Below are 25463 nucleotides of genomic sequence, written 5' to 3'. Positions count from 1 at the left end.
TTTCTGTCAATCATGGAGCATAATACTTGGCACAAAGTAGATGATTAATCAACATATGTTGAGTGGATGGAATGAATGAGTAACTGAAAACCCTAGACTGCTGGAAATTAACAACAAAAAATAAAAACGGAGCAAGCTGGGCCCAGGCCAGGTTTCCAGAACCTCCCAGGGCCTCCCTGCTGGGCTCCCCACCCCTACAGCTGGAGGGGCTGGTTGTGCATGAGCCCCTCTGCTGGGCCGTTGCTTTAATGCTCTCTTAGTGGCTGGCAGGTGTGCAGCAGGGCAGCCAGCTCATTCTGGAGCTCCCCTCCCTGGCAGTGCTATTTCCATGGCTCTCTGAGTCAGCTGGGCCCTTATCCTGACCCTGCCCTGGACTGAAACCAAACTAGACAATTCTAAGCCTCAGCCCTTGTTACCCGCAGAAAGCAGTAGGAAAAGTTCAGTTCTTAACTAGGAGGGCTTCTGGTCCTAGTTTTCCCACTGACTCAGATTTCCTATCTGGCCCTGGCCTTGGCCACATCTCTTAGCCATAAGGAGGCCCTGCTCAATTCCACCTCTCAGTCCAGTGGTTCTACCTTTTCTCTTCACCTGCCCGGGACACATTCCTTAGAAACTGGATGTTGCTTCACAAATTTGACGGAAGTTTAATCAGTAATGAAATGCAATTCCACAAACCAGGAAAAGCCACCCCCACCCACACGGCCCAGCACCATCACAATGCCTCCAAAAATACTTGGGGAAGCTTTTATTGGAATCAGTTGTCCCAGCTTTCTGGAAAGTTTCAGTTGAGATAAACGCAAACCCCAAATCGCACTCCGCGTGACTCCTCTCTAATCCTTTCCAAATGGCCATGATCCTCTTCCCTGCTGCCAAGTGTTCTGAATTCTGAGCGCCTCGTGTGAGCCTGTTTAGCTGCTAACACCAGGACCTGCCAGGAATTCTGCAGGGACAGCCCAGGTGCGAGAGGGAAAGGTAGGCATGGGCCTCTGCCTGTGCTGAGTGTGTTGGCATTTCCTAGGGGCGGGGTGCATTTTGGAGGCCATGCAGGTTTGGATTGTTGGGTTCTCTTCTAAAATGGAAGGTTGGGAAAGAAAGCTGAGATCGCATGGGAGCTAATTCTGAAGGTCTGGCAGCCTCAGTGGCAGGCAGGGAAGAGGTCCTTGCTTGTGTCAGTGCAGAAGTGGGACTGCAGGGCCTGCCCCTGCCAGCACCCTCTTTGTCACTCCCCACACTTCCTGCTGGTTTGGCATGGAATCACTTGTGTGACTGTGTGCTTAGCATCTGCTTCTCTTGCCAGATTCTGGGTTCCTGGAAGATGAGAACTCTATCTCCTCCATTCCCCTCCATGTCTCCAATGCCTGGCACAGGGCATGGTACATGGGAGGGGCTACAGAGATATTTTCGGAATCAATGTAAATTTGAATGAATGGCTGTTTCCAAGATTCCCAACTCTACCTAGGCACCTGTTTTATAAAAAGTAAAATATGATGATCAGATGATGACCTGATAGTGAAAAGTAAAAGAAGGCTTTGCTTCTCAAAGGGATTCATTCCAAAGCTTCTGTAAGCAGCAACATACCCCATTATATTTAAAGAGAGATGTAACTTGTAACCAATGTCAGGAACCCAGCAGCTGCATGAAGTCCACCTTACTGCCATTTCTACCTTCACATGGTCCCCAAATCCCTAAGGCATCTCAGTCCCTAACATCAAATTAGTGAGCAATATACATGACCCAGAAGGCAGTTCAGAAGAGTGTATAACAAGAGCTGAAGTGGGTCATACACCTGTACTGATTGGAGTTGTTCGGGCCTCTTGGCGCAGTCAAGCAGAGATTGGATTGTATGCCTAACATACGGAAATTGCCTTACAAAGCTCCTTGATGTGCATTGTTCAGCCGGGCAGGTATGCATTATTCATGTATCCATTTTAAGAATGAAGAAATCTGCATTGCCAAGTGACAATTTGCAGTACAATGTAATGGTTAGGGAGAGAATGCTGGGGGCCCTGGTCTTGGGTATGAATTTTAGCTTGTCTTGGTCTGTTTTCTGCTTCCATAACAGAATATCACAGACTGGGTAATTTATTAAAAACAAACAAACAAAAAAAAACAAGTTTATTTAAGTCACCATTCTGGAGGCTGGGAAATTTATGATAGAGGGCTCTGGCATCTGGCAAGAGTCATCCATGTGGAAGGAATCACATGGTGAGCAAGTGCGGGACAGAATCAGCCCAAACTCATCCTTTTATCAGGAGCCCACTCCCGCAATAACCAACCCACTCCAGTGATGATGACATTAATCCATTCATGAGAACAGAACCCACGCGACCCAATCACCTCTTAAAAGTTCTCACCTCTTGCTGGGCGTGGTGGCTCACACCTGTAATCCCAGCACTTTGGGAGGCTGAGGTGGGTGGATCACAAGGTCAGGAGTTCAAGACCAGCCTGGCCAAGATGGTGAAACCTCGTCTCTACTAAAAATACAAAAAAATAAGCCGGGCTTGGTGGTGGGCACCTGTAATCCCAGCCACTCAGGAGGCTGAGGCAGAGAATTGCTTGAACCCGGGAGGCGGAGGTTTTAGTGAGCCGAGATCGCGCCACTGCACTCCAGCCTGGGCGACAGAGCGAGACTTGTCTCAAAAAAAAAAAAAAAAAGTTCTCACCTCTTAAAAGTCTTACAATAGCCATTGGATTTCAACATAAGTTTTGGAGGAGACATTCAAACCATAGCAAGCTGTGTCATTAGGGTTGCCAGCATGCATCTCCTGCCCATTCACTGAAGTCTGCCTCACTGAGTTCCTCTCCAACCTTCTCCAGCCTCCTACAGATGATGCATCCAAGAACCGGGCTCCTTAACCATCTCATCTATAACCATATTTCTTTCCATCCCACCCCAACAGGTCATTTGGTTCTATCTATGTATGTCCTTGCTATTACTAGTAACTGCATTACCTTCAAAGTTTTTGACTCCAAACATCTCACCTCTGCCCACCACCTCCCATGCTTCCAGCTCCCATCCTTTGATCTCACCCTGTTTGGGTGAGATCATAATCCTTTGGCTGTAAGCCCTACAGGTCCTTTACACTCCCACTCTTATTTTTTCCACCATCTTCTTTGAGCCTGCATTTCTTTTTTAACTCAGCTTGGATTCATTCCCTTTTCAGAGACCCTTAACTTCCTTGCCCCTCCCTCCCTATGTTGTACCCCTCTCAAAATACCAACTTCCCACTTATTCTTCTTCTGCCCTCAAGCAGCTGAATATGGCTAACAAACTATGCAGAGATGCTGACTGGTCCAACTTTAAATTGGTGACCCTGAGTACCAGCTGAACATTCCACACTGGCAGCACCCCCCCATCCCACTGTACTTCCTACTGTGTCCACCACTTATCCTCCCTCTTCCACCTTTAGCCTCCCATTCCCCTCACTCTCTGCTAATTACCTTTTTTTCACACTCCACTGAGGAAATAAAAGTAATCAGAACGGGACTTCCTTATCTTCACACCCCTAAATCCACCCACCATGTGGAGCTGCTTTCTCTCCTGTGACAGTGGATGAAGTGCCCACTTACAAATGCCAGCTTCACTGAGTCTCACTTCCTCTAACTTCCTCCAGGACTTAGTTCCTGTCATTACCCACTCCCCATGTATTGTTAATTTATACTCCATTGGTATGCAAACATGTGTATTCTTCCTTCTTAATAGACCCTGCATCACCCTCCTGCTACTTTCCCATTTCTCTGCCCTCCTTTACAGGAAAGTTTCTCAACATCTCCCTCACCTGCCCTTCTCCCCTGGATGCACATCAATCAGGAGTCCAGCCCAACCTTTCCAGTGACTACGTTATTGTAAGGTCTCTAGTGACCCCCTTCCTAAAAAAATCCAGTGATGACTTCCCTGTCCTCAGCATCTCGGCAACATTTGACATGGCTGACCATTTATCCTCAAACTCCTCTTTTCTCTTGGCTTCCAGAACATCATGCTGTCCTTGATCCTCACTGGCTGCTTTCCTTGGTCCTTTTTGCTGGATCTCTATGTGACCTTTCAATATGAGAGGGCCCCATGCTCAGTCCTCACTGTGGACTGTCTCCAAACAATCTCTCACCTGTAGAGGAAAAGCTTTTCTCCTACATTTTCTTATTTTCAGCAGCTAGGGCCCTGAATTAAAAGACAGATTAATGGGAGAAAAGATTTATTGCATATACATATGGAGGCCTTCATAGAAAAGTAATTACCTAAAAAGTTGTATACCATTTTAACAAAGAGTGATAAATTGTGAAGTAATGATGAGATAAAAGGAGTTTGGACTTCTAGAAGTGGTAAATTATGGGAAGATAAATATGGGGGGAAACTAATGGAGAATAAGCTTTGGTTTTAGTAAGGTTTGTTATGCAGACTCAATCTGGTACAATCTCTGGAGTGATAATGGGGTCCCCAGTGATTAAGAGTACAGAGAGGGGAAGGAGGACACCTTGGCAAAGGGAAATTTATGTCCTGCCTTTAGGCAGATAGGGGAGGATAAGGAGCTTTCTTTGCATCTGCTGCTTCCAAATTGCCTGCAGCTCAAAACAATCCTTGTGCCAAAGTGACATATTTGGGGATGGCATACTCTGATCCCCTTCACACCCTTTGGCTTTAAACCCATTTATCTATTGATGAATAACCCATCTTCTACACTAAGCTTCAGAGCCATGGGTCCAACTGCCCACTTGACATCTCCACATGGATGTTCAATATGTATCACAACTTTTAAAAGCCCAAAATAGAACTCCTGATTCCTGCCGTATCCCACTCTTGACTGTTCCCCTCACAAGCTGTTCCTGCTCCTTGGTACGCTGCTCCATGAGTCTTCATATCAATAAATGTCATCCATATAAAGAGTAGTCCTGATTCCTCTTTTTTTCCTAAACTTTCATATCCAATTCATCAACTCTTGTCAGCTCAATCCGCATAATACATTCTGATTCCATCCACTTGTCTCCCTGCCCATCACGACCAGTCTACTCCAACTGTCACCATCGTTTCTTGCTGGGGCAACTAAGTTAGTGTTCTAACCAATCCCCCAACTTTCTCTATGTTCCTTGACAGCCTGTTCACACACAGCCAAAGAGATCTTTAAAAGTGGAAGTCAGGCCAAGTCCTTTGCTTGTTTGAAATCCTTCAATGACTTCCTGTTGCACAAAATCTGACTCTTCACCTTGACATTCAAGGCCCTGCATAATCTGGCCCTGCCCCCTCTTAGCCTCACTGGCACTGCTTTCCCCTTCACTCAATGCACTACAGCCACACTGGACTTATCCAGATCAGACCTCTGAGCATTTACACTTGCTGTTCCTGCTGCCTGGCGCACTGCTCTGTGAGTCACAGCATGGCTGACTTCTCTTAACCACATTCAAGCCTCATATCTAAAGCTAAAATGTCACCTTGAGGAGTCTTCCCTGGTACCCCTGATTACATAGTGCCCCCCACTAACCCCTAGTCACTGTCCCTCACACTATTCTGCCTTATTGTTCTTAGAACATGTACCGTTTTTGGAAATCGTCCTGTTCATGAACAAATAACGTGTTTATGTGTTTGTTTGTTACCTGACCTCTGCTCACTCCCTGCTCCATGAGAACAGGGTTCTTGCCTCTCTTGTCCACTATTATATTCCCATTGCCTAGCACAGTACCTTGTGTTTGTTGAATAGATGAACTTCCAAAGCTTCCACTTTAACGTTTATAAAATGGGAATCATAATAACACCTGTATCATGTGGTGGTTGGGAGAATTATATGAGACAATGAATGCAGGTACTTGGTCTGGCCCTGGTATTTCATAAGCACTCTAATGTGGGCTTATATTTTTATTAATAGATAATCTGGCTGAGTTCACATGTAAGTGGCAAAGCTAAACCCTGAGCTGAGTTCTCTGACCCCAGATCTTTTGTTCTTTCCAGTATGTCTGATGCCACCTCTCAGGTTGCAGGGTAGGCAGGTTTGAAAGAACAGTGTGAGTGAGGTCAGCACCAGCCTGCCTTAAGCAAGTTAAGGAACAATAACAGGTGAAACTGCTTCAATAGGTTAAGGTCATATTGGAGGGCTTTGAAAGCCAGGTGGAAACATTTAGACTTGGTATGGGGGCAACAGGAAACCACTGGAGTTCTTGAACGGGGTGTAATGTGATCATGACTGTTTTAGAAGAAGATTCTGGCACTTTAGTCACTATGTAGTTAGGCTGTTAAGTCAAGCAACCTCGTTAGTCTAAATTGTTAGTCTCTAGAACTGCCTTCAAACAACCAGATAATTGTGAAGTCCCTTGTTTTGGCTGTTCACCTCAAACATTAAATCAGCCCATCATCAACTGTCCTCTCACTTTATCAAGAGCTTACCACTGTACTTCTGCCTGGGTGACAGAGCGAGATCCTGGGTCCCCCCCCCCACCAAAAAACCAGCTTATATATCTCTATCAGTGATAAATCACTGAGGAATATGTGCTTAGTTTGTATATTCAGCTCTGAACTGCTATATGATTCCAAACTTATTCAAGAGGACTGCCAACATGAATTGTTTCTTTATGCGCTCTAAGTGGTTCATAATCTATGAGTTATAATTTTATTTTATAGCTACTGGTGTTCACACTTTAAACAAAGAGCAGAATTTGTCACATTAGACTGAAGAGCTATATACTATCACAATGAGGCCTACCTCACAGGGTCGTGGGGAGGACCCTTGCATAGCCTGAGAACCAGTAAATGTTTGTTCATTTGTTTATATGGCAGCCCAGGATGCTGAATATTTGTGGCAGGATGAATTGGGTAGAGGGGACTAGGGATAGGAACTGGGGGATCATGTGGCCTTTGGAAAGGAGCAAAAGAAAAGGGGTAAGAGATATTTTCAGGAGCCAAAGACAGAATTTGGTTATCGGCACTCAACAAGACTCAACATGACCTCTGCTGATCTTGGGTCTTCTTGCTGTCCATTCCCCCCTTATTTCTTGATATCATGCCCACACAGGAAGATCTAGGCAAAGGGGCTGACCATGGGCCTGGGGATTTCTTTCCTTTTTTTTGGAGCCAGAGTCTCACTGCATCATCCAGGCTAGAGCGCAGTGGTGCAATCCCCACTCACTGCAACCTCTGCCTCCTGGGTTCAAGTGGTTCTTGTGCCTCAGCCTCCCGAGTAGCTGGGATTACAGACATGCACCACTATGCCCAGCTAATTTTTGTATTTTTAGTAGAGATGGGGTTTCACCATGTTGGCCAGGCTGGTCTCGAACTCCTGGCCTCAAGTAATCTGCCCACCTCAGCCTCCCAAAGTGTTGGGATTACAGGCGTGAGCCGCCATGCTCTACAGGGCCCCAGGGTTTCTAACAATGCATCTGGAGATTTGTGGGCATGTCTCATAATGGGGGGAAGGCAGTTGAAGATGCTGCAGCCACCCAGGAAGTGGGGAATGAAGCAGGCTGAGGCTGGAGGAGGATACCCCTCCTCCAAAGCTGGGCTCAGCAGGGCAGCCCTCCCCTCACTGCTCAGAGATTGCTGAGGGCAGCCTTCCCCTCACTTGTCAGAGATTGCTGAGGGCAGCCCCCTGTGCCCTGCAGGTGGGAAAGGCACTACCTGGGGGCGGGGGTACAGCAGAGGTTGGTGTGTAGCAATGACCTTAATTCATAGCATTTTTGTCCCTAGAGTCCCCTTCACTTCCATCTATGTTCTTGCTTTATTTCTTTTTTAATGTTTTTCCATAAAACTTATTCTTTTATAGCTGTTTATGGCTAAAGGGCATCCTAGCTGCAGACTCGGAGCCAGTATGCTGATAAATTCTCTCTCAGTTCCTGACCTTCCCCTGCCTCCCCGCCACCCGTCGTCCCCAGTCCCCAGGGCTGCACAAGAAGGAAGGAGGTGATGCAGGCCCTTCAGGAGGAGGTCCAGCTCCTCTGGGTTGCAGGATTGAATGAGCCAGTATCTACAAGGCCCTGGCTCTACTCCCTTGTAATGTTTCCAGGCCTTCTCTGTAATGCCGCTGTAGTGAGACACATGTAATTCAGAACTCCATGTAGCCCCCTAGATTTATGCACAGTGCAGCCTGTGGCTAGAACTGAATCTTAAACCAATAATCTGCCTTCCCCAGGACTAGCACCAAAATATTTTTAGGTGTCAACGAGTCTAGAACTGGAGAGCTCCAGAAAAATATGGTGCCGTGTGGGGTAGGGGGTAATACTGATTTCACACGTCATATTTTCCAGAACAGTTAGCAGGCCCTGTATTCTAATTTGGCATCCAGAAAACATGATCCCCATTGATCCATTTATTCAGAAATACTTCTTGACTGCCCCACTATTTGCCAGCAACTTAAAATCCCCAGGGATACAGCAGTGAACAAGTAGACAAAGTCCCTACTTTATGGAGCTAACATTCTAGTTGGGGGAGATAGACAATAAATATACAAATAAATGTCAGGTGGTGGTAAATGCTGCAAAAAGAACAAAACCAGGGTAAGCATAAAGTGATGGAAGTAGGGTGGTCTGAAAGGGTCTCTTGGATGATGTGACTCGAGTGGAGGCTTGGAATGAAGTAAGGGAGTGAGCCACGTGGCTGCCTGGAGGAAGAGGGCTCCAGCCAGCGCCAAGGTCCCTTAGGAGGAGCTTGCAGGATTTGCTGGAGGAGACGCAAGGAAGCCAGTGTGTCTGGAATAGTGTTTGGAGGCGGGGCAAGTGGGAGTTAGAATGTGAGGTCAGAGCAGTAGCCACAGACTAGGTCATGCAGGGTCTCCAGGCCATGGCAAGACCTTTGGATTTTACTCTGAGTGAAATGGGGAGCCACGGGAGGGTTTTGAGAATAAGCATGATTACATCCTGAGGCAAAACTTAGGTTAAAAAAAGTGGGGAGACAAAAGAGGCCTGACATGATCTGATTTATAAGATCACTCATTGCTGTTCAAAAACAACTGTACGGGGGAAATATAGAAGTGTGGGGACTCGTTAGCAGGCTTTTGAAATATTCCAGGTGAGAGATAATGATGATTTGGACCAGGGCATGTTTGGTGGAGCCAGGGAGAAGTGATTATATCTTTCAGAAAAGAAATGCATATTTACTGAAGTGTGGGTTTTTTTTCATTGTTTTGTTTTCCTGTTTCTTTTAGCACCTTAAAGATTGTTTTCTGGCTTGCATAGTTTCTGATAAGAAGTCTGTGGCCAGGTGTGGTGGCTCACACCTGTAATCCCAACACTTTGGGAGGTCGAGGCGGGTGGGTCACTTGAGGTCAGGAATTTGAGACCAGCCTGGCCAGCACGGTGAAACCCTGTCTCTACTAAAAGTACAAAAATTAGCCGGGCATGGTGGTACACGCTTGTAATCCCAGCTACTCGGGAGGCTGAGGCAGGAGAATCACTTGAACCCAGGAGGCAAAGGTTGCAGAGAGCCAAGATCATGCCACCGCACTCCAGCCTGGGTGACAGAGCAAGACTCCATCTCAAAAAAAAAACAAAACCAGAAGTCTGTGAATATTTTTCTCTATCTGTAAGTAATTGTGCCTCCTTTCTCTGGCTGCTGTTAAGATTTCTCTTCATTCTTGACTTTCAACAAGTTGATTTTGATGTGCCTTTGTGTAGTTTCCTTTGTGTTTATAGAGCTCCTTGGATCTGTGTGTTTATGAATTTTCTCAAATTTGGAAAGACTGACATTATTGCTTCAAATATTATTTTTGCTACTCTATCCTCTCTTTTTGAACTCCAACTGCACATATGTTAGTCTTAATTTACATTGTTCTGCAGGTAGCTGAGGCTCTTTTCAGTCTTTTTTTGGTTACAGTGCTTTATTTTGAATAGTTCTATTGCTATGTCTTCAAGTTCAACCTTTTTCAGCGGTCTTTAGTATGTTGTTAACTCTATTCTGTGAATTTTTCATTTCAGACGTTATATTTTTTTTTTTTTTTTTTTTTTCCGAAGTGGAGTCTTGCTCAGTCACCTAGGCTGGAGTGCAGTGATGTGATCTCGGCTCACTGCAACCTCTGCCTCCCGGGTTCAAGCAATTCTCCTGCCTCAGCCTCCTGAGTAGCTAGGATTACAGGCGCCTGCCACTGCACCTGGCTAATTTTTGTATTTTTAGTAGAGACAGGGTTTCACCATGTTGACCAGGCTGGTCTCGAACTCCTGACCTCGTGATCTGCCCATCTTGGCCTCCCAAAGTGCTGGGATTACAGGCCTGAGCCACCACGCCCAGCCCCCTATATTTTTCATCTCCAGAAATTCTACTTGGTTTTAAAAATTTTTTTCCCATTTTTCTCATCATTATGTTTCTCCTTTAAATCTTGAGCATATTTTACATATTTTAACAGGTATTTAAATGCCTTTGCTAATTCCATAATCTCTGGCATTTCTGGGTCTGATTCTATTGACTATTTTTCTCTTATTTGTGGGTTACATCTTCCTGCTTCTTTGCATATCTGATTTTTTATTAGAGATCAGAACATTATGAATTTTACATTGTTGATGCTTGATTGTTTTGTACTCTTTCAAGCAGGGTTGGACTTTGTTCTGCCAGACAGTTCCTTATATATCAGTTGATATTTTCCAGACTTGTTTTTAAGCTTTTTAAAGGTAGGTCTAAAGGAGTCTTTTCTCTGGGACTAGATGAGCCACACTATTAAAGAATAACCTTTTTGGGGTCTCTACTGAATGCCTTGTGGATTCAGTGAAACCTTTCCACCTTTGACTGATAGGAACTCAGGTGATTCCTGGCTTTGTGAGGGCTCTGGAAATTGTTATTTCCTGGAAGTTGTTTTTCTTGGTCTTATTTTTTTCTAGGTTTTACCCTATACCTGCACAGATTGTTATTCAGACCTTGGTGAATAACAAAGAGGGACCCCTAGTAGATTTCTGGAGTCCTTTTTCTTGATAGTTCCTTCCTCTCCAGTGCTCCACAGTAGTTATAGCAGTTAAGCAGTGACAGCTGATTTATCCTCCCTGAACTTGAATTTCTCCCCTCAATTCAGCAAGAATTCTGGGCTCTGTCTGGATCTCTCCATTCCCATGGCTGTCTGAAAACTGCCACCAGGCAAAAACTAGGACTTTTGAAGCAGTCACCTTGTTTGTTTCCCTTCTCTCAGGGACCATAATCCTGAACTACCTGTTTTCCAATGTCTGAAAATAATTATTTCATAGACTTTTTCCTGTTTCCTGGTTGATTATGGTGGGAGGGAAGTCTCGATTCAGCTACGCCCTCGTGGCCTGAAGCAAAAGTCAGTGGGTAGAATCTGGATAAGTGTTGACAGTAGGGTGGCATGATTTGTTCCTGGATCAGATGTAGGGTGTGAGAGAAAGAAAAAGAATAAAAAAGGACTCTAAGACTTTTGCCCTTAGCAACTGCAAGGATGGATTTGCCATTTACTGAGATAGGAAAGGCTGAAGTAGAATCAAGGAGGGGCTGGTTGGGAGGGAGAATCAAGAGCTTCGTTTTGGAAATGTTAATTTTCAAATGACTTTTCCACTTCCAAGCCGGATGCCAGTTAGACAGTGGATAGGCAAGTCTAGAACTCAAGGGACAGGTTTGGTTTGAGATTTTGCCAGCCTATAGACCACTGGTTCTTAACCCTGGCTAAAGCAATGTTATCATCAGTGAAGAAGATACCTGAGAGTGGGTAATTTATAAAGAAAAGAAGATTAATTGGCTCACGGTTCTGCAAGCTACAGGAAGCTTGGCAGGAGAGGCCTCAGGGAACTTACAATCATGTCAGAAGGCAAAGAGGAAGCAGACACGTCCTTCATGGCTGGAGCAGGAGGAAGAGAGCAACGGGGAAGGTGCTACACACTTTTAAACAACCAGATCTCATGAGAACTTACTATCATTGAGAGGTGACAGCGTGCTGGCAGTCCTCACAGCCCTCGCTTGCTCTCGGCGCCTCCTCTGCCTGGGCTCCCACTTTAGCGGCACTTGAGGAGCCCTTCAGCCCACTGCTGCACCGTGGGAGCCCCTTTCTGGGCTGGCCAAGGCCAGAGCCGGCTCCCTCAGCTTGCAGGGAGGTGTGGAGAGAGAGGTGCGAGCAGGAACTGGGGCTGCGCGCGGCGCTTGCGGGCCAGCTGGAGTTCTGGGTGGGCGTGGGCTTGGCAGGCCCCACACTCGGAGCAGCCAGCCGGCCCTGCCGGCCCCGGGCAATGAGGGACTTAGCACCTGGGCCAGCGGCTGTGGAGGGTGTACTGGGTCCCCCAGCAGTGCCAGCCCACCAACACTGCACTCAATTTCTTGCCGGGCCTTAGCTGCCTTCCCGTGGGGCAGGCCTCGGGACTGCAGCCCGCCATGCCTGAGCCTTGCCCCACCTCCGTGGGCTCCTGTGCAGCCCAAGCCTCCCCGATGAGCATCGCCCCCTGCTCCACAGCGCCCAGTCCCATCGTTCACCCAAGGGCTGAGGAGTGCAAGTGCATGGCGCGGGACTGGCAGGCAGCGCCACCTGCAGCCCTGGTGTGGGATCCACTGGGTGAAGCCAGCTGGGCTCCTGAGTCTGGTGGGGACGTGGAGAACCTTTATGTCTAGCTCAGGGATTGTAAATACACCAATTGGCACTCCGTATCTAGCTCAAGGTTTGTAAACACACCAATCAGCACCCTGTGTCTAGCTCAGGGTTTGTGAGTGCACCAGTTGACACTCTGTATCTAGCTGCTCTGGTGGGGCCTTGGAGAACCTTTGTGTCGATACTCTGTCTAACTGATCTCATGGGTTCGTGGAGAACCTTTATGTCTAGCTCAGGGATTGTAAACGCACCAATCAGCACCCTGTCAAAACAGACCACTCAGTTCTACCAATCAGCAGGACGTGGGTGGGGCCAGATAAGAGAATAAAAGCAGGCTGCTCGAGCCAGCAGTGGCAACCCGCCCGGGTCCCCTTCCACACCGTGGAAGCTTTGTTCTTTCGCTCTTTGCAATAAATCTTGCTACTGCTCACTCTTTGGGTCCACACTGCTTTTATGAGCTGTAACACTCACTGTGAAGGTCTGCAGCTTCACTCCTGAAGCCAGCAAGACCACAAGCCCACCGGGAGGAACGAACAACTCGAGATGCGCTGCCTTAAGAGCTGACACACTCACCGCGAAGGTCTGCAGCTTCACTCCTGAGCCAGCGAGACCACAAACCCACCAGAAGGAAGAAACTCCGAACACATCAGAACATCAGAAGGAATGAACAACTCCAGACGTGCCACCTTAAGAGCTGTAACACTCACTGCGAGGGTCCGCGGCTTCATTCTTGAAGTCAGTGAGACCAAGAACCCACCAATTCCAGACACATCATGAGAACAGCAAGGGGGAAATCCACCCCCATGTTCCAATCACTTCCCACCAGGCCCCTCCTCCAACATTGGGGATTATAATTCAACATGGGATTTGGGCAGGGACACAAATCCAAACCATATCAACTCTAATATGTAGATGCCAAGTCTATATGATATGTAATATGTAGATATCAACTCTAATATGTAGATGCCAACTCTATATGATATGTAATATGTAGATATCAACTCTAATATGATAGCCATATCAACTCTAATATGTAGCCAGGAGTGAGAACTACTCATACGTGTTAGGAGTTTGACACCAGCCTGGCTAACACGGTGAAACCCCATCTCTACCAAAAATATAAAAATTCACCAAGTATGGTGGCAGATGCCTGTAATCCCAGCTATTTGGGAGGCTGAGGCAGGAGACTCGCTTGAAACAGGGAGGCAGAGGTTGCTGTGAGTCAAGATCATGCTACTGCACTCCAGCCTGGGTGACAGAATGAGACTCCATCTCAAAAATAAATAAAGCCCTGCCAATATCAGCTAGGGGGCTCTGGAAGATGAGGTAGGAGGATCACTTGAGGCCAGGAATTCAAGGTTGCAGTGAGCTATGATCGTGCCATTGCACTCCAGCCTGGGAAATACAGCCAGACCCAGATGCAAAAAGAAAAAGAAAAGATCACCTAGGAGAGTGGTTCTCAACCCTGGCTGCATATTAAAGCTACCTGGGAGTTTTTAAGCCTTGATGCCCAGGGTGTGCCCTAACCAACTGTATCATTCTCTCTGGAAGTGGGGGCTTATGAATTAGCATTTTGTAAAACTCCTCATGAGAGTAATTTCAATTGCTGTCAAGGTTAGAACCATAGAGTCCCAGGGCATGATCTTGGGAGGCAGAACAGAAGAGATCTGAAGATTGAGCCGAAGTGCCCTTGAAGATGAAGGAGGCTAAGCTAGGAGGAGATGCAAGAGAGGGCTTACAGGCTTTCCTCAAATGTCTGAACTGTGGCTGTCCACTAGCGTTTAAGAATTAAAAATAGAAAATTGGACTGGAAGCTCGGTGTGCATAGGCGGGGCTTGTGGACTGTGTGCTTTCTTTTTGGGGCAGAGGGTGGGCAGCCAGCCATTATCTATATGGCCTTTCCCATACCCAAGTCTCTCCAGGGTTCTTTGGGGCAGTTCTCCTCCCTCCCCTTCTCAGCTGTACTCCCTCTGAGCTGTGGGTTTCTCCACCTGCCTTCATCAGTTACAGCTCTCTCAAGCTGTCCATCTTGCACAAGCATGTTGAAAATTCTCGGGCCCTTCCACTGTAAACCCTCTGCCCATTCCCTGTGTTGTTGCTAGTTTACACCTTTATGTCCTTTACTATCATTTAAATAGAGTCTTGAGAGGGAGAGTAGATAAATTGAGGTAATTAAGTAATCATCTTGAACCAGAAGTCTCCCAATTATTTTTTTTTCCACTGAGAGTCTCCCTCTGTCACCCAGGCTGGAGTGCAGTGGCATGATCACAGCTTACTGCAGCCTCAACCTCCCTGGCTCAAAAGATCCTCCCACCTCAGCCTCCCCAGTATCTGGTATTACAGGTGCTCGCTACCACACCTGTCTAATTTTTGTAGTTTTCCTAGAGACAGGGTTTTGCCATTTAGACTGCTTCCAACTTTTTAAACATGAGGATCGCTTTAAATGCGAGGAATAGTTTCACAGCACCCATATGATGGAAGTTACATATACTTTCAGTATCCATTAATTAATAGGGAAAAGGCATATTGACACACAAAGTCCTCTGAATTAATTCAGTAGCACTTTTAAGTGCATCTTCATCAGAAAACCATTTACATATTTTTGGAAAGTAATAGCATAACCATGTAGGAGAAAGTTAAGGTTGCAAACAACAATTGGTGACCAAGTAGACTGATATGCCTTTGCAATAACTGCAGAGTTCCCAAAGGATTCCAAGCCTGATCATTGGGACTCACAGTTCTAGACCCTAGGAAGCCACTGGAAGTTTTTGAATAAGAGAGAGCGTGTTACTGAAGAACTTATGACACTTGCTTGATTTACAGCTTTTCCCTGTCCATAGTTGCCTCTTTCTCTGGAAGTTTAGTGTTAGGTGGGTTCCTCCCTGAGTGAGAGAGTATGTAGATGATACTGGCTGCCCCAGCCCTGAACAAATTATTTGAGAAAAAAAAAAAAAAAAAAAGTTAAGTGCAATTCAGTCTTGGCTTTATATTCCACGACCTCCTCTTCTCCATTTTTTTTCTTATCTACTCTCTTTAGAAATTCTGTTCCTTGCTGTCCATCAGTTAGCACAAATGGCTTGCATTTTGAGGTAGTCATGCTATTAGCACTATGCTGAGCATTTTACACACTTCATTTCATTTAATCCTCATCAGCATCCTGTGGAGGTGAGCACAGTTCACATCTCATTTACAGATGAGGAAACTGAGGCAAAAAGAGGTTAAATGGCTTTCTCAGATCAAAGAGCCAGCAAGTGACAGAGCTGAGATTCTAGCCCAGGTGTCCCTGACGCCACAGCTAGTCCCCCTACTCCCCACAAAGTTGGTGCTGCACAAATGATGAGGAATTGAGAGACATATGAGCTACTTATAAATGACTGAATTGGGAAAAGACATCCATCTGTATCTAGGCTTCTCAAAGGGTCCACTCTCTGGCAGCAGCCTCCCTGGTTTCTTTCAGGGGAAGCTACTTTGCTTTTCAGTGGTCCCCAGCCTTTCCAAGCCTGAGTGTGGCTAATGCTACCCTCACTGCAGCCTTTCCTCCAGCCAAACTAATCAGCAAGACCCTGAACTTGATTCATGGCATTCTCCCTGCCTGGAGCATCCCTGCCTGTCCTTTACCCTTCATGTATCTAAGGCCCACTCCCTCTTCGGAGCCCACTTTCATCGTCCAGGCTTCATGGAGCCTCCTCCTCCATTTGCCTTCTGCCAGTGATGATCTGACCTCCTAGCACCTTGCCATCTCCTCTCTTGTGTATGACTTCCCTCCCCACCCAGACGGTGAGACTCTGCCTTTAAAAAATAATGACAAAACGAGTGGTCTTTAATTCACTCGAATAATAGATACTTCTTATAGAACATTTGAGAAAAAGAGAAGCACAAAAAAAGTGAGAGGGAAAAAAAGCCTTTAGCTTCACCACTAAAATAGTACTCCAGAGATTTTTTTGTCCTTGAGTCTATTTTCTGGATGAATTTTGGGTTTTGTTTTTGTGTATTGGTATGTGATGTCAAAATCAACTTTCTAAGCATCCCTCTTGTTGGATGCATAGTATTCCTCGGAGAGGATGTGCCATGGTTTGTTATAAGCGTGACTGCATCCCCCACAGGACCTAGCCTGGGGGACCCACCCAGGAGGGCCCTGGCGAAGACTGTGTGAGTAATTGGGCTGTCTGCAGGATAGGAAAAGGGTGGGTTACACCATGCGGTATGTAAGCTGCCAGGGGGCCATTTAGGAGGCTGGAAAATTACAGAGTGCTCATACTGAGCCTACGTCTGCCAGAAAAGGGCACTTAAAACAAATCCCATGAAATTATAGCTTTTGCAATCTATGAGTTAGACAGGAAAGTACACACGACCAATGTGTTTCAGTAGGAATGCCGGGAACAATGGTGTAAGCCATCACTGGGGCCTGGGAAGAAAGGGTTTGAAAGAGAAAGGTCTTCCCAAGTGTGGTTCTCAGTAAACATTCTTTATAATTCAGAGCTAATATGGTTTATGCCCTCGGCAGAGATGCCAGGGGTTCCCTGGGTTATGAGGCCTTGCTGGAGGGACAGCTCTTCGAAAGGGAAGCGTTACAGGCTAAGACTGTACCAAGCCTGTATGGGAGGGTTCCTTTGGTGTACCTTTATCCCTGAAACACCACGTGTATGCTGATGGGGAGTGGGGGCACAGGGTAGTACAAGATGCTAGTGCTCATGTGTCTGTGTGTCTGACGTCAGGGTGGAAGGCTGTCTTTGTTTTTAATACTCCCTGCTGAAGCAGCAGAGTCACTCCAATAGAAAGAGAGGAGACATGGGTGGTGGGCTTTCTAGAATGTTGGCCTTTGGAAGCCACCAAGAGTGGAGAGAAGGCAGGCCCTGGGTATTTACCCCACATCTGGGAGTCCCTGCTTCCAGAAGCAGTGACAGCCATTCTCCTGGCTCCTTGGTAGAAAGAACCTCAATCCTCCTCCCATCAGTGGCAGAAGTAGCTATGAGGATTGAAGCTGGGTGGGCGATGCCTCAATCCTTGGCAGAAGGATGGGAAACAAAGACTTTAAACATGTTAAACATCCGTTTACAGATCTCCAGAATTATAGTGACAGTGGGGAGAAGGAGGGAATGACCCATCCCCCATCCCGAGCTTACTAGCCCAGCTCCTGGAAGATCAGCCCCTGGGCAGTGCCAGCCTGCATGACCGTCCTGATCCCCACTCTGCCCTTTCTCCCAAAGAGCCAACAGAGCACATGTTTTGGAGAAGACCCCCTATCACCTTCTAGGTTGTCCTGCCACAGAACAGGAGCACCCATCAATACAGCAGAGCTTCCCACAGGTTTATGCAGTGTCTTCGGAGACCTGCAAGGAGGGTCAGCCGTTGTGGAGTCTCTGACCCAAATTCTGACATTACCTCTATCACTTATTCACAAAGTGACGTTACACTGCACTTTTCTGAGCCTCAGATTGTGCATCTAAAAACCGAGGATAATGCTTACCTCACTAGGTGGTTGTGAAGAAATGTAAATAAACCGTGTGTGAAAATGATTTCTAAAACCAGAAAACCCCACATAAGCCTCAGTGAGGAAAGCAACACAGTGTAGTAATCAGAGCTAAAAAAAAAATGTAGGTGTCTGTGCTTGTTGTGGTGGTGGTTGTTGCTATTTATTGTGGTGATGGTGGTTGTGTCAGAGTCTGCAGTCTAATGCCCTGGTAGCTCCTTATTCACAGCTACGTTGATACATCTGCTCAAGTAAATTAAAGTTCCCACCTCAAAAAATTCCTTTAAAAAAAACACGTTGGCCAAGCACAGTAGTGCACACCTATAGTCCCAGCTACTTGGAGGCTGAGCTGGGAGGATCTCTTGAGCTCAGAGGTTTGAGGCTGTAGTGCGTTACGATTGTGCCTGTGAGTAGCCACTGCACTCCAGGCTTGGCAACACAGTGAGACCCCATCTCTAAATAAATAAAAAGAAAAAGAACTCATTCTCATGCCAATGTGTGAATTGACCCAGGTATTTGTTGGCCCAGAAGTATAAAATGTGTTTTCACTAGCCAGTGATGAAAACCTGTCAGTTTCCCATGTCTTTCTTGCTTGTCGCTGTGCATGAGTGAGCTTCTCACACACTCAAAGGCGGAAGCTATCTGAGTGCTCTCACCTGGCTTTGATACTCTCACCTCGCGCCATCCCTGCTGAGGACCTTAAGGGTCACAGTGTGGCAGTGATTTCTCTGATAAAACAAAAATCTATGTAGTGTAACTAGGGCCCAGGTGAAATATAGGCTTCTAAAAGCTCAACCTGGCTGCAGGACTCCAGAACAGGCCCAGGGTTGCTGGAATCCACCCCAGAGACCCTCCCCTCAGAGCTCCCATGAAAGGGAGCAAGAAGGGAGAATGGGTGGCAGAGGCATTTTACAGTTTATCAAGGCATGGGTAGACTAATGTTTTAAAACTAAAAAAAAAATCCTTGTTCTGTTTATTGAGCATCTACTAAGCGCCTAGTGTTGCACTGAATCTCAGACTAGGACTGTGACTTGTTTGTAAAGGCTCCAGTCCCTGAGCTGTGCACATGCCAGGGGGCTTGTGAGGAGCAGTTGGTCTCTGCGTCTGAGCATCCTCAGGAAGACCAGGCTGTGCCCCTGGGCCCAAGCCTGGTGTGGAGTGAGGAGAGCTGTGTCAGAGAGAGCCTCGACAGAAGTGGTATGATGAAAACCTGGAGGAGCCCAGCAGGCCTGATGGAAGCAGCTGATTCCTTGGCTGCCCCTATCTTGCCCAGGAGGTTATTTCTCTGGGAATAAACAGTCCCCTGCAGTTAGCAGGATAAATATAAACACAGCCTCCTGATCAGGGCTCAGAAACCAAGCTTTGCATCCTGGGCTCCCTGCTGCCGCTGCTGCTGCTGTTACAGAAAACAGAATGAGGCAGGGTGCAGCCACGTGGGGCTTCTGCAGCCAAGCAAGCAGGCAGCCCCACTCTCCTCCGGCTGCCATAACAAAGTACCATGGACTGGGGGACTTAAACAATGGAAATGTATTTTCTCACAATTCTGGAGGCCAGAAGTCTAAGATCAAGGGGCTGGCAGGGTTGGTTTCTTCTGAGGACCCTCTCCTTGGCTTGCAGACAACCACCTTCTCCGTGTCTTCACGTGGTTTTCCTTGTGTATGTCTGTGTCTTAATACTCTCTTCCTGTAAGGACACCAGCCATATTGGATTAGGGCTCACCCCAGTGGCCTCATTTTACCTTGATTCCCTTTTTTAAAAAGCCTTTCTACCAATGCAGTAACATTCTGAGGTACTGGAGTGTTAGGATCTCAACATATGAATTTATGGGGCATACAGTTCAGCCCAGAACAGGGGCCCAGGAGGTCACTGAGACCATTTCCCTGCCTTCAGACTGAAACTCATCAGAACATTCCTAGAGGGAGGAGAGTCAGCCCAAAATTTAAAGACCCCCTTAGAGAAAGATATTTCATATATTTGGTGTGGCTTGGTGATTTTCAGAAATTGCTATTGCTGGTGACTAAAAGCCAGCTTGCTTCCACAAAGCATTTGAATGAATGTAAGTGCTGAAACTGGAATAACTGAACCACACACTCTAAGAGTGCAGGACCGTGTCCTAGCACAGCGCTTGCCATAGCAGGCTCCCAACAGGCTTCCCGTGGACAGGAAGAGGACAAGGGAAAGAAAAGAGGGAGGGATGAAGGAAGCTAAAAATCCATTGAAAAAGGGTGAGGGATGTATCAGGTACTGGGGCGCAGCTCTACAGCAATGAATGGCCACAGTGGCTCCGCACTTACCATTGGAACGCTCAAACTGGGCAATAGGGCACTCCGAGTTCAATAAAAGGCAGCAAGTCGCAAGCATCTTCAGGAAACCAGCACCTCAGATTCTGAATTCTAGGAGGAAGGAATTGCACAGGTGGATCTTACTTATTCATGTACAGACAGGGTCTCACTCTGTTGTCCAAGCTGGAGTGCAGTGGTAGAATCACAGCTCACTCCAGCCTTGACCTCTTGGGCTCAAACAATCCTGCCTCAGCCTCCTGAGTAGCTGGAACTACAGGTGTGAGCCACCATGCCCAGCTTGCTTTTTGTTTGTTTGTTTGTTTTTGTTTCTAGGGATGGAGTCTCACCATGTTGCCCAGGCTGGTCCCAAACTCCTGGCCTCAAGCAATCCCCGTGCCTTGGCCTCCCAAAGTGCTGGAATGACAGGCATGAGCCACCGTGCCTAGCCTAACAGATCTTTAAAGAGAGACATAGGCAGTGATGGTTTTTCTTTGGTTTTGCAGAAGACACAGGAAGAGTCTTCAAATGGATGCTTCCACTGTCCTTTCAGAAAGGCAGAACATGGAGCACTAAATCTGACTGAAGGCACTTCTGTGGGCAGTGAGGGCACTATCGTTCACCTGCTATTTTCTGATCACCCATTTTAATGTAGAGATGGCATTTGAGGGGTCTTTACTGCTGTGGTTACCGGGGTCTCATTCAAACCCTGAGCAGGTGAGCCCATGCCCTCTCACGTCCCAGGCCGGACACTCAGCCCCCTGGCACAGTGACTACACCTCATGGCTGACACAGAGTAGGAAAGTGAGTAGCTGTGAGTACACACGTGAGGGAGGGGGTTGACACTGTTGTGAAACTTTAGCACCATTGCTTGTATCTTCTCCAAGAAAGGTCTGCCTGGCGAGGCCTTCTCTTCCCTGCTCCACCCTTTGTGGAGGCCTAACCTTAATAAGGAGCTGAAGAAGCATATTTAGTGTTTCCTCTGTGCCACACACTCTGCTAAATCCACCAACTGTCCCCTCCCCTCTTATCCTCACAACCATCTGTAAGGCAATGCTGTCTACTTGATAGATGGGGAAACTGAGGCATAGCGAGTAGCTTGCCGACAGCCACCAGTGAGTAGTGGGGGCTGGATCAACCTAAACCCTTGACTCCAGGGCTTGTGATTTAGCCACTGTACTCATACATGGGCAAGTCACACAGCCTCTCTGAGATAAAACGCAGTGTCTGAGCACTTCAGCTGTGGATGGTCCTGAGCACTTCAGCTGTGGATGTCCTTGGCCTCCCTGGGAAGCGGCTTTAACGGCAGCCTCCCCTACCTGCGTCCGTTTCTTCCCCTTTTGGCTGCTTCTGCAGCCCTCTGCAGTCTGGCATCCACACAGTGGTGCCTCCTTCTCTCCTGCAGAGAGCCAGCTTTCTCCCAGTTGCCAAATCCCAGTAGAACTCTTAGGTTTCCATCTTACTAGATTCTTCTAGAAATTTCTGACCCCGTACCCCATCATTCCTTCCTTCCTGAATAGCCTCTAGCTTCAGCAACTTCATCTTCTCCTGCATTTGTGGCCTCCCTTTGGCCTCCCTTCCTTAGTCCCCTTTTGGCTACTCCCCTGGTCTGGGCCACCCCACCTGTTTGATCCGCAGCCTCTGAACTTGACTCACTGAACTCACCCCTGCAGTCTGTCCCCAGTACTGCAGCCAGAGACACTTTTATTTCGACTACCACCTCCTAAAAATTTTTAATAAACAGTCCTTGATTGAAAGCATATAAACACTATGAACAAAACACAAACTGATACACCCTCAAGTGTTTCCCTTGTTGTAACTGAAAGATTATAGGCTTGAGAGATGAGGTTGAGAAACTGGAGATATAAATTCTGGCTCAGACTTGAGGAAGATTGATGTCATGCAAGCTACATTATTTATCCTGGATTCAGTTTCCCTGTCTACAAAATGGGAGCAATGATGATATTGTCTTTACTGGGTTATGGCGATGACCACATTAAATAAGACAAAAAATTTGCTTCACATTGCTTGCAGCTATTAAAGATGTTGATGGGTGTTCGTTTAATCTAATTTCCTTTTAAAATTGCATGAGACTCTGCTGACAGAGAAAAAGAAGACAGTTATCAAATATATTCAGCATATCTGCTGTTGCTTGAAATCTACTTGAATATTATATTTCTTTTTCTTTTTGTAAAACCACTAGTTTATCTGTTTCTCCCTCACATTAAAATCAAATGAAAGTCATGGTTTTTCTCATTTCAGGGACATTTATATCACCTAAACTTTGCCCTGAAAGTGTGCAGGAGACATTTGCTGGCTAATCTCTTTGTCCAGTGTTTTGTCTGTCACCCAGGCTAGAGTGCAGTGGTGCAATCTGGGCTCACTGCAACCTTTGCCTCCTGGGTTCAAATGATTCTCCTGCCTCAGCCTTCCAAGTAACTGGGATTACAGGCATGCACCACCACGCCTGGCTAATTTTTGTATTTTTAGTAGAGATGGGGTTTCACCATGTTGGCCAGGCTGGTCTCAAACTCCTGACCTCAAGTGATCCACCTGTCTCAGCATCCCAAAGTGCTGGGATTACAGACATAAGCCACGATGCCCAGTCCTCTTTCACTCTTTTCTTCTCTGTTTCCAGCCCCTCTGCCTCAGGGCCTTTGCTCGTTCTGTTGACTAGCCTGAAACACTCTTACCCTAGTCCTTTATCAAACATCCGTTCCTTAATGAGGCCTCCCTGGACCCACCCCACTTAAAACCATGACCTTCCTCCTCCCTGCCCGCACACTCCTCACCCTCTTAGCCTGCTCTATTTTTTATTGTTTGTAGCACTTGCCACTTTCTCACAGGCCGCATAATTGTTTGTGGTTTATTATTCTGTCTCCCATACTGAAATGTAAGCTTCTTAAGGGTAGGGGACTTTGTCTGTTTAGATCACTGTTGAATCCCAAGGGCCTAGCACAGTTCCTGGCCATAGTAGGCCCTCAATAAATGTTTGTTGAATGAATGTGGTCTCCTTCATAGACTCCTCTTCTGCTCTTTAGATACTGGAGTTCCTCAGGGGCCTTTGTTCTCATACCACACGTGCTCCCTGGAAAGTCTTATCCACATGACACCTGAACCCTTGAATGCCAACCTGGACCTTGCAGACCTTGTGCCTGACTGCCTCCATCTCCTGGCTAAGGCATCTTCACTACTCAGTTCCAATGGCACCTGCTCTGGGACACCCTCCCAAACCTCTTCTCCTGCTTCCTGGAATCCCCTGACATCTCCCTCGCTGTCATTTTCATAGGGCATTGTGGTCATTGTGTATGAGGACAGGGATCATATCTTATTCATTTTTATTTACAAACTTAACAGCGCTTGTTGGGGGTGAACTTATGGTTTCAAAAGTAGCAACTATCCCATTTGCACCACAGAAAATGTGAAATATTTATAAAAGCAAATAGAAGAAACTTAAAATGAAAATCACAGCTGGGCGCGGTGGCTCACGCCTTTAATCCCAGCACTTTGGGAGGCTGAGGGGGGTGGATTACGAGGTCAAGAGATTGAGACCATCCTGGCCAACATGGTGAAACCCCGTCTCTATTAAAAATATAAAAATTAGCTGTGCATGGTGGTGGGCTTCTGTAATCCCAGCTACTCAGGAGTCTGAGGCAGGAGAATCGCTTGAACCCAAGAGGCAGAGGTTGCAGTGAGCTGAAATCGCACCACTGCACTCCAGCCTGGGCGACAGAGCAACATGCCGTTTCAAAAAAAAAAAGAAAGTCACCCATATTTTCACAACTGAGCAGTGTGCTCCATGTACGGAATTAAGTACAAGTGTGTGCACACATGCACATACATAGCCAAGTAAATTGGAATACTTGGAAAGAATTTCATTTACAAAAAATAATGAATGGCATCCAGTAAAATGCTATTATGGGCTGCTGAGCACAGCAGCATTTTGAGAAAAATGAAGGGAGCCAATGAGCGCCGAGAGCTGGCCTGTCACTCACAGTGGGGCTGGAAGGATCTGCCGTGGAGCATAAGCATTTCCCAGAACCCCTGATCAGGCAAGGCTGCCTTATGACCAAGATGGAGTGAGAGAAAAACAAGACCATTCACCCCATAATCATGTCCAAACACAGACCAAAACAAGAACATCGTCCAAACCACAAAAAAGACCAAACATCCCTCATATGGTTAGTATGAGCAACTGCTGCTTCTTGGCCTTGCTATGTCGTTCCCATCTTCCAGCTAAGAATTAAGATGCCCAGTCATAGAAGTACTCCCGCTCTTTGGCAGAATCCCATCCAGAGCAAAGCCTGCTTCCTTAAGCCCTCCCTAAATCACCTAACTCAAGAACTCAAGCCCAACTCCTAGAATTAGCCCTCTTTGATACCCTGTGACTGAGATGCCCCAGAATCCATGGTGGCCAAGCTTCCTCATTGCAGTGAGCCAGTAAGCTCAATTGTGTTTGACTACAGGTGTGTTCCTGGAGGTCTGTGGGCAATCTTATTCACCATAGTCTTCCTTCCCCTGCCCTCATGCCTGGCACACAGCAGGTCTCAAAAACATGTTGAGTTAACTGAAACTAAGATGGAGACCGTGTTTCTGGTACAGTGTCTGCTGGTGATCACTGGACAAACTGCCAGTTCTGTCGGGAATTTAGCAGCTGCTCCCTGAGGACCTGCATTCTGGAGGGTGGCAAGAAGTCCAAGACATGGGCCATGTCCTCATTGGCAAGCTAACATAGAAAAACACAAAGGGCTAAATCTCTGGGACAATGGTCAGGACAGGGGCTGTCACAAGACAGCACACAATTAAATGCCTGGTGAGCTGAAAGTGCTGTCAGATGATGGAGAGGATTCAGACAGGTGAAGAGAAAAGGAAATAAGTCATTCCTGACCTTGAAAGGTGGGTCTGGGGAGCTCAGGGCAGCTGAGCCGGAGAGTGATCTGGGCAGAGCTGTGCCTCAATACCACCAACTGGGACAGTGTGCAGAATGAGCCAAAAGGAGAGAGAATATTTCCAGAAAACCAGGGAGTCTGGGTCCCAGGTCATATGAAGGGAGGGGGACAATAGGCAAGGCAAGGAGGTGGCAGGAAGGTAGATTTGAAATTGGGCAGAACTGAGTTGCAATCCTGGTTGTGTTATTTTCTGTGACCCTGACCTTCAAGGTCATTAACGTCTCTGAACCTCAGCTTCCATCTCCTTCTATCACACAGGGTCTGACACAAAGTCATGCCACAGATC

At 46.8% G+C, this 25463-nt stretch overlaps 1 protein-coding gene and 1 long non-coding RNA gene across 2 annotated transcripts in view; both read left to right on the top strand.

Annotated features, from left to right (window-relative positions):
* Positions 1–25463, top strand: part of KCNK12 (potassium two pore domain channel subfamily K member 12) — a 63724-nt gene that overhangs the window by 11720 nt on the left and 26541 nt on the right. The window lies entirely within an intron of this gene.
* LOC115838225 lies at positions 8130–18406 on the top strand. The gene is made up of 2 exons (XR_004033246.1): positions 8130–9211; positions 18293–18406. It is a non-coding gene; the product is annotated as an uncharacterized LOC115838225 (long non-coding RNA).

Source organism: Nomascus leucogenys, chromosome 14, assembly GCF_006542625.1.
Source record: "Nomascus leucogenys isolate Asia chromosome 14, Asia_NLE_v1, whole genome shotgun sequence".
Taxonomy (NCBI): domain Eukaryota; kingdom Metazoa; phylum Chordata; class Mammalia; order Primates; family Hylobatidae; genus Nomascus; species Nomascus leucogenys.
This window is presented reverse-complemented; position numbering and strand designations above follow the sequence as displayed.